Source organism: Prosopis cineraria, unplaced genomic scaffold, assembly GCF_029017545.1.
Source record: "Prosopis cineraria cultivar Desert tree isolate PC_DT_omini unplaced genomic scaffold, ASM2901754v1 PC3, whole genome shotgun sequence".
Lineage (NCBI taxonomy): Eukaryota > Viridiplantae > Streptophyta > Magnoliopsida > Fabales > Fabaceae > Prosopis > Prosopis cineraria.
In genome coordinates, this window is record NW_026555334.1 from 7,680,990 (window position 1) to 7,691,099 (window position 10,110).

The 10,110-nt window shown below is 33.3% G+C and overlaps 1 pseudogene; it reads left to right on the plus strand.

Annotated features, from left to right (window-relative positions):
* Positions 1 to 8,416: 8,416 nt before the first annotated feature.
* Positions 8,417 to 9,283, plus strand: LOC129305340 (BRASSINOSTEROID INSENSITIVE 1-associated receptor kinase 1-like; annotated as a pseudogene).
* The last annotated feature ends 827 nt before the right edge of the window (positions 9,284 to 10,110 follow it).

Sequence of the window (10,110 nt, forward strand, 5' to 3'; positions counted from 1 at the left end):
TTTTCCATACTTAGTTTTGAAATTTCTATAAGGTTGAGTAATTGGGTCTTGAATTTTGAGGTGAACCCTAAGCCTTGGATTGATGATTTTAGGTTGTTAAATATTGTAGACAATATTACCTATGCCTATATGAGTAAATTGTAGTTAATGGCAACTAATGTACCCATTGGTTGTGATTAAACACAAAAAGTTGATTTTATGGAGTAGTTAAAGTGTTGAATAGGGAGTTAAGAGATTGTCAATGGTGATATTGATAAGTATGGATTTGATTGATTGTAGATCAATCGTCCCATAAAAACAATTTGACTTGGGAGCAAGTTTTTGAAGCATTTATTGAGGGGTAAACTTTTGACCATTTAAAGGTTTGAGGTAATTAGAGAAATTTATTTTGTATAATTGTATGTTATTGATTTTTATTGCTAAAATAATATGTGATTAGCAAGAATAGATAAAATTTTTTACTGGTTCATTTGTAGCATGTTTTGAAAAACATAAAATGAGGCTATGATGAGTTTTTATTTATAACATGATAATGAACGGTTATGTGTTGTTGGGAAAAAACTTAATATGTATGTGAGAAAAGTGCTGATATGATATTGTGAGCAATGTGATGTGAATATATGATGATAAAATGAGAAATGAACTTATGACGCATGGAATGTTGTAATGGTATATGTGTGTGATGCAATTATGATATGTGGATTTGTATGTGAGGCTCACATGTTATAGCTTGTTGAATATAAGAAATGAGCCTGCTATCATGAGTAGATAACATGCTATATATGAACATGAGTGATTGCATGATCATGTTGGTGGGACTTTTCCTAGAGAGAGGAGTAATGATAAAATTCATGTGGTATTGGTGGCTTATCAATGGAATTGAAAGTTAGCCTGGCTACCTACCGTTGAAATCAGGAAGTAGCCATTATTCCATTATTTATCGAGGAACTGTCCTATTATTTATCAAGGAACTCAAATCTAGCTATCTCCACCTGTTTATCGAGGAGACTAGGTTAGGGTTTATAACACCTTAAGGATTTGAGAATAGAGGAAGCCATGGTCTAAGAGTGAGAGTTTTAACCTTGGCTAGGTTGCTTCTCACAATTGGTAAGCCTAGGTGGTCCATTTACACGAATGGAGCCCTATTTGATTCATAGCCTATGGTTTTAGTCAAAAGTTATAAGGAAGATATAAAGTTGGCTCGATCATGCTTATTATTTGACATGTCACATGGTTGCTAAGTTTGTGGCAAGTCATGATATGTGAGTTGGCTATTGTCATATGGTTGTTATTATTGTGGCAAGATGCATTGTATATTTAATTTGGCCATTGTCACATAATTGTTAGTATTGTGGCAATGCATCTTGTGATTTGACTTGTGGAAAGATAAAATTATGATAATTTATACGAAATAACATGAGTTACATATGAACTTGTGATATATGGGATTACATGCCTCATATGTGCAATGCTTATAAGATGTCAATTAATATGTAATTGTATAGGATAAAGGAATCTTAATTATTTAGTGATTGTACTCACCCCTTTTTTTTAACATTTTACAAGCTCTAGCTTGAGTATTAAAAAGGGAAAAGCTTTGGAGGTTTAGGAATCTTGTTCCGATTGTAAACCCTTCTACTTGATATTATAAGGAAAAATGACAATAAAATCCCTTTGAATTATGTAAATAACATTTTGGTCCATCAAAATCTCATAATTCTCCTGAAATCTCTAGGGGCTTTTCTATCATTAAGAAATTAATATAAATAACTAAATTGCCTTTACTTAAAATCTTAATCGCCATTTCCAAGTTTTGTTCTAAGATTCACAACTTTTTTTCTTAAAATGGCAAGAATTTAACAGCAATTCGCAAGTTTTCATTTGAAATCCTGATATTCCTCAAGTGTTGCAAATATTAATTGCCATTTACAAGTTTTGTTATAAGATTCACAACTTTTTTTTCTAAAAATTACAAGAATTCAACAATAATTTACAAATTTGAATTAAAGGCAATTTGATGTTAATTCTTTAATGACAGAAAAATCCCTCAGATTTTAGGAGAATTATTACATTTTGAAAAACTAAAATGTCATTTACATAATTCAAAGGGATTTATTGTCATTTTCCATATTATAATGTGTAATTTATGATGATAATGCCATTTAGGATCACATTTTGATTATGTACTTGCACTTTGTTATTTGCATGAGAAATTTTTTGTATTGTGGTGTAACGTTCTCATTTCACTAAACACATTTAATAAATAAAGCTCATGGTAATCGAGGGATTAACTCCGAAGAGTGATTACCAAGGTTAAATCCAAAAGTAAGGGATCCTAAGTTTTCTAAATAGAAACAAGTTAAAATCAATCAAAATCTTTCATATCAGAGTAAAAATGAGTTATGGAAGCATGAGATACCTCAGAGGAGTGAAAGAAGTTAAAAATGGTTGAAAACAAATTATGTACTGAAATACAGAGAAACGCGCCGCGGCAGATACACTCTACGCCGCGACGTGTTGCTCTTTGTGTCACACGCCATGGCTCAGGTGTCATGTGCCGTGGCATGTTCTCAAATTTTTCACTGGTTCTATTGTCAAAATGATAGCAGAATCGAGAAACTTCCGACTCGTCCTAATTCTCCGTCTAATATTCGAATGACATGATCTAGGTGTTTACAAAAAGCTCTTTTCTTGTACTAACTAATGGCATGGGTTTTACTTTTAAAATATGTCACACTAGAAAGTTGAACACCCAAACACATTTTAACCACTTTTTAACACTTTTATACAAAGTGGGTGTCCAAAACCCTCAACAAGTGCCAAAAGCCTTTTCTAACACCTGGACCATGTTCAATGGATCTAGGACTACCAGTACAACACATCACATGCATCAAAACAATATTATAACTAAAATTCACTCCTCAATCCCAATTTAACAAAAATAAAGAGGGAGGTAAATTAGCATTGCATTTAACTCAAATCATTCAAAACATGCTCAAATCTTCATTTCTACACTTGCACTAGTATTTTGGCCCGATAAACATATATATGACAACTTACACAAAGGCTAAGGGCCCAAAATACAATTCTAACATTTTCAACAATCAAAATAGTGCAAGTGAGATAATATGCACCATAGAATTGGCAATTTATATGCTATTACACAAATATATCAAAACTAGAGGCATACAAGAAGGAATATACTAATTCCCTGCCTCTTTAATCTTGTCCCTCTCAACACCAGAGCTAGAGCTTGAAAAGTATTAAATAAGAGGGGTGAGTCTAGCCACTCAATAACGAAGGTTAAACCTACCCTATGCAGTTATATATCAATTATAAACAAATACATGTACACAGAGATCAAATTTATAAAAAAACATGTCCCTATATATCACATTTTATCATTAATCACTTTATAGCTTCTTTACTCACATAACTAGGTGCATTGTCACCATATTCGCAGATATGTGATAAGACCCATACTCTTGCAACCTGCCACCACTTAGCACGTGTGACACGTCATATATTTACTTAGAAAATGATCAAATAACTATATTCTTCTTATTTTCTCAAACTGAAACCGTAGGCTATAATATTGATTAGAGCTCTGTCTGTGTGACTGGACTATCCAAGCTTACCAATTGTGAGGTGTGACCCAGTCAAAAATCACAAGACTCACTCTCGGACCACGGTTTCCTCCATTCTCGAATCCCTAGGGTGTCTCATACCCTAGGCTATTCTCCTTATTAAACTGGCAGAGATAGCTAGGTTTTAGTCCCTCAACAAACTATGAGATAGTCTCTCGACAAACAGTGGGACAAGGCTATAGCCTCCGTACACTGTAGGGTAGCTTAATTACCATATGAATTTTCTCTACTCCCAAATCCTTAGGCGAACTCTCGCCATTGATTATGCCATAAACATACTCACTTGTTCTTACTTTTCACTTTCATATACTCACTATTACAACAATCATGTTGAGCTCACGACCTTCTGCTATCCAAGTGTGTATTCTCATATTTTTCTCAAAATTCATTTCTTATTAACACAAAACCATTTCTACACATCATCACATTCATTTCTAAAAAATATAGGCATATTCATGGTAAAATCCTCTTAACTTTGCACTTGCATTTTCAAGCTCACAAATAGCTTTTTCATGCACTCAAAGAAGATAATATATAGTTCTTACTTAAACAACCAATCCCATGCATATAAGCATTTACAATTTCACATTCATAACCAATGAACAATCAATTAATATATAACTACTGAAAGTAGATTTTTCCCCTGGTTACCTCAAACTTTTGAGAGATCAAAGGTTTATCCCTCAATTAACTAGCCTCCAAGCTTGAATTTTTACTCTAAAAGGTGACTAAGAGCCAAAACTACAAGCGACCAATTTGAATTCCATCAACATAACAGACTCAACAATTGAACCCTCAATCTCTACTTCTAAATTGCCCAACCTTCAACTTTCAAGAGGTGGAGCCTAACCACTAGGTTTAATAATTACTTTTAGCTCCCAATAGCATTAATGAGCTATTAAATTCTCATTAATGGCTTCACAACTTCTAACCACCCATAATAAATGGGATTTTCGGACATTTATAGTGTCCAACAATCCAAGACACCAAAAATCATCATACCTAGGTTTAAATACTCTAATCTACTCTCATTAACTCTATTTGAGTCAACAAATTTAGACCCATAACCTATATGGATCGAAATCTCACTTCCACTATCAAACCCTAACCATAAACTTATAAATGTGGAAGAAAATGGAAAATTAATGAGTATGATACTTACTTTGAGTGTTTGTAACCTTCAAAATACTCTCAAAGTAATCCCTAAGCAAACCCTAGTAGAGCATTAGCATGCCTCTCCTTTCTTTTCTTTCTTTTTCTGTCTCATTTCGTGTTTGATAAAGTGCAAAAAATAGTCATGCGTCGCAGCGGATGCACAATGCGCCGAGGCGCATGGCACAGAGAGGTCCTCCCTTACTTAGAGATGGTTGTGCGCCGCAGTGGACGATCTACACGCTGCGGTGTATGGCACAGCAACTTCAACTCTTCCTTTTCTCTTCCTTTCGATGCCCGGGTGGTCTACCTCGATACCGGACCCACAACTAAGGCAGAAAATAGAAATCAAACATGATTATTAAACCTCTCTAGCCACACACCACTTCAATTTACTTAATTACCTTAATTAGGTTTAATTAATCAGGGAATTAAAACTCGGGATGTTATAGTGGGGCCTTAAACCAATTGTATAAGTTTAAGTAAGCTTCCTGTAGGGCTAGAATGTTAGTGCAAGTGTTGAATTGAATTACAATTTACTATTTGAGCAATGATTATCAAGTTTCATATAATGTTAGATCTCCCCCGTCTGTTTTGATAATAAAGGGTTGAGAGTTGAGAATGATATGCGATTTACATTGTGCATATGGTGTGTTGCACAGCTAATCCTAGGCCTATTAAGTGTGTTCTAGGTGTTGGTTGTAGCTTTGGGCATAAGTGTTAGGTTTTGGACACCTTATGTATTGTGAAAAATGTGAAAAAGTATAAGAATGAGTTTAGATGACCCACTCTTTTGTGTGAAATTATTTAGGAGTAAGACTTGTGTCACTAGCTAGTGTGTGAAAAGAGCTTTCTATAGACATATATTTTACCTCAATTGAATGTCGGATAAAAAAACAAGGCATATCTGGAGTTGGCCCCTATTACTGTCAAATGACAACAACAATGCTGTTAGTTTTGTGCATGCTATGCCACAACACTTGCCTTTGTTTTATTTTTTTGAAATTTTTTGCAACGCTTTTAGCGTAAAGTGGTATCCTATGCTTTCACAAATATCTTATACTCTATTTTGGACTGATTGATGTCCTTGAAAATAATTTTCAATGATTTGAAAACTTGAGATCCTGACTTGCAAAAGTATACCATTTGAATTTAATAGTGTTTTGAAAATGATTAGTTATGATAGGATAACTCATCAAAATTAATCCCATAATTACCCAGTAGTGTTAAATATGTGGATTAGTACAAGATACCTTACATTAGCCTATGAGCCGAATAGGCCAGCGCGTGCGCACACACATATTATGTAATATATAATAAACACATCAATTTTACCATTTTGTTTTTAATTAATCTATTCTTTTTTTATTTCTAGTTATATTTTTAATCATATTAGACTTATATATTAATTTTAATGTTGTTACTTTATTATTACATTGTATTGTAGTTTGCAAGTCCTTTCAATTATTATATATTGTAATTGATAAATTAGGTTATATATTATACATTATAATAATTTTAAAGTATATTTGAATCGTTTAAAACTAAAATGCAAGTTTATTTAAAATATTTACTTTTAAATAGGCTTTTAGGTCAAGCCAAGTAGGCTCAGGCTTGAGCTGTGAAAAAAAAATCTTATATAAGCTTCAAGCCAGGTTTAGGCTTTTGATTTATCACATAGATTCAGGCCTATTTGGTTAAAGCTTAGTTTGGCTTAACATATTTTCACCCCTACCGAAAATTGAAAGAATTCAAACAGTAAATAAGACGACAGAAATGTAAAGGCATGAAAAGACAAAAAAACAACAAATAAACAATAAAAGGAAATCAACTACCCTCTCTATTAAAAAATATAAGATATTTTTTGAGGGGTTGGATGTTAAAAAATCTAAGACATTTTTATTCTTTTAAGGAGTAATTATTACCTTTTTTTTTAAAAAGTACCCTTATTGAATAAATCATTTTATATTTTTTTTAGGGTAAAACACTACTAAATAAGGGTAAATATGAAAAAATAGGGTTAGTTTGAAGACAAGTAACTATTCCCTCTAGTTCTTATTATAAAACACTTTCAACTGTTTCACATATATTAAAAAAATTTAGTTTTTTTTCTTGATATCATAAAAAAGTGATATACATGTTCATTTTTACTTTTGATTTTAAATAATAATACAATTACATTAAATACATCCACGCTAATCAAAAAGGGTGAAATTGAAAAAGTGGTTTAATTATTACAAAATGTCTTATAATTATTTCTAGAAGGTGTCTTATAAATAGGATCAAAGGAAATGCTTTATTAAAAAGTGAAATTCATTAAAAATGTCTTATATTTTTAAACGAGGTAGTATATTAGTATATCCCTTTACGTTCTCTAGTAGAAGCATGCTGACCAGGAATCGCATCTGATGGGTTACTAATCTTCGAATAGGATAGATGCTAGAGGAGGTGGTGGTAAGAGTACCTAACCATTAGGTTCCGTCTCCTTTGAAGCCAAGCCTGCTAGATAATCTGCAGCTTGATTCTTATCCGGGGGGACAAGAGAAAAACAGATCATATTCTCTGAATCAAGTAAATCCCACATATCAGTAGCCACAGAATGATAACGCCAATCGCATAGATTGAGATTCTTCTTAGTGCAAATATGATAGAGATTAGCACAGTCCACCTCAATAATAAAATGTTTGCCTGTCTAGAAATGAACAAGTTCCAATGCTTTTTTGATTGCACATAGTTCAGCCATAAAACTAGACATTGCATGAACGCTTTCAAGCCATCGTGACATGAAATCACCATTCGAATCACAAGCAACTATAACAATTCCTGCTGGCTATTGGAATGCGCAAAAGGCTCCATCGCAATTCAGTTTAATAGTGCCTACAATGTTAATGACTTTTGAATAGTGCAAGTTCTTAGAATTTTTATATTTTGATATTATATATAAAAATATATAGATTATAGGGTAAAATATTCTCATGGTAGAAAGAAGGATAAATTATTCTCACATGTAGGAAATGCTCAAATATAAAGTATTCATTGATTTTAAGAGTTTACATATGATTAATTAAAAATGATTAAAATTTTCTCAAGGACAATGTTGAATTTATTTCATTAAAAATAGCTTACTAAAAAGCATTTTTGACCTTGTACATTTTAATATAATAAGAGATTTTCTGTTTTTGGAGAAAGAGTAAATTGATCAAGTGAACGAAAAACATAAAAAATATGAAAAAAAAAATTAAAAAGGACTCTTGAGAAAAGCAAAGTGATAGTTTCCTTTTGGCCAAAAAAAGAAAAGAAAAGAAAAGAACATGAAGTGATCGTTTCCAATGCCACCGGAGCTTCTTCGGATGGAGCCTGTGGTGGGGACATTCACAGATCGGTGAGGATGCGTCTCTGACACTTCTTGCTGCACGGAAACCTCTCTCTCTCTCTCTCATATCCCCACACAGTCACACACACATTCAGTTTCCTCTGAATTTCATTTTCTCATCACAGTTTATAATTCATGAATCATATAAAAACGAAATGAATTTGAATGATTAAAGAAACAACAAAAAAAGGAAAAAGGAAGGGAGAAAAAGAAGTGAAGAAGTTTCTCAGTCAGACGATGTAGCATGCACTGTACACTCCCTTCCACTGCTGTGCGTGGTACAATTGGGCACATCGCACCAGAATACCTCTCCACCGGAAAGTCTTCGGAGAAGACTGATGTTTTTGGTTATGGTGTGATGTTTCTTGAACTAATAACTGGACAGAGGGCTTTCGATCTTGCACGACTCGCCAATGATGATGATGTCATGTTACTTGATTGGGTATCTTTACTTGTTTTCTCATAACAAGCATTTATACGCGGTAATTTTATGTGGCCAAGTATCTTTTACTAAGTCTCCTTCAGTGGTTCTTATGATCAAAAAGTTATTCAGCAATCAACATGACAATGCCATTCTCAATATTTCCAAAGATTTTCCTAATAATTGAAGAAAGCACTGTTCTTTACCAATAATTGTCTTGTAAAAACTTATATCTTGGTTGAGTTAGATTCTAGTTTAAATGTTAATGGAGCTGAAGCTGAAGAACCAATTGATGGTACCTTAAGTAAAGAGAATCTGAACACATACCTGTTCCTCTTTCCATGATTTGGCAACCTGAAACTGCTTTGGATTCAGGTGAAAGGGCTTTTGCAAGACAAGAGATTGGAAACACTAGTGGATGCTGAATTGGAGGGTAAATATAATGAAGAGGAGGTGGAGCAACTAATTCAAGTGGCCTTGCTCTGCACGCAAAGCTCAGCTATGGAACAGCCAAAGATGTTTGAGGTGGTGAGGATGATTGAAGGTGATGGTTTGGCTGAAAAGTGGGATTAGTGGCAGTTAGATGAGATGTACAGGAGAGATCATCAAACTCTTCCCCCCTATCCTAACTGGCCGATTGTGGACTCAGGTTCACATATCCCCCCAGATGAACTGTCTGGTCCCAGATGATCTTCTCAATTTTTGCACTGTGAAGCATCTACACGTTCCTTTCATACCTTTAGAAGATGGCTCAAATCTTTTGGAAGTGATAGTACTCAGCAAGAACGTTATAGCATTTGATTTTCACTGTAGTTTGTTTTTCTTCCTTTTGAATCATGTTGTGATTGTTAGAAGAAATGTATAACTGGTACTCTGTCCACAAGTGATCATCACATAGTGTTGTATTATATGTATTAAAAACTGGTGTAGATTATAGAAAATAAATGAAAGTCTTTTTTCCCTTTCAAAATTCAGGACACACACAATGAGGTGGGTTTTGGGTTGGATTTAAGGGTGTTAGGGTAGGCTGAGTTTCCTAAAATGAGAATAGAAACAAAAAATAATACTATAAAATAACCAGTATTCAAACATAATAGACCTTACTCAGTGGCTACCCTCAGTGGCTTGAATGGCTTGAGCAAGAATAGGTTGGTCAGGCCATCATGCAGTCTATATAAATATAAATATATATATATATATATATATAATTTTTTTTGTGTAAAGTTATGAGTTCAAACTTTATCGGCAAAAAAAAATTAGCTGAGGAAAGCTCTTATTATTTTGGTCTAGTAATATTTAAATTTGGATTAGTTGTTGGATACTAAGGTTGGAACTCATGAATGAGTTTTGTGTGCAATACGTAAGTGGCACTAATTAGAAAAAAGGATAAATTTATTATATAATTAAAAATATAACAATATCATAAAAGTGTTGATATTATAATTGCCGTTAAACACTGTAGGCAAAACTTACAGTGGGGCATCCAAATTCTTGATTCTAGATATTTTTATAAGGGG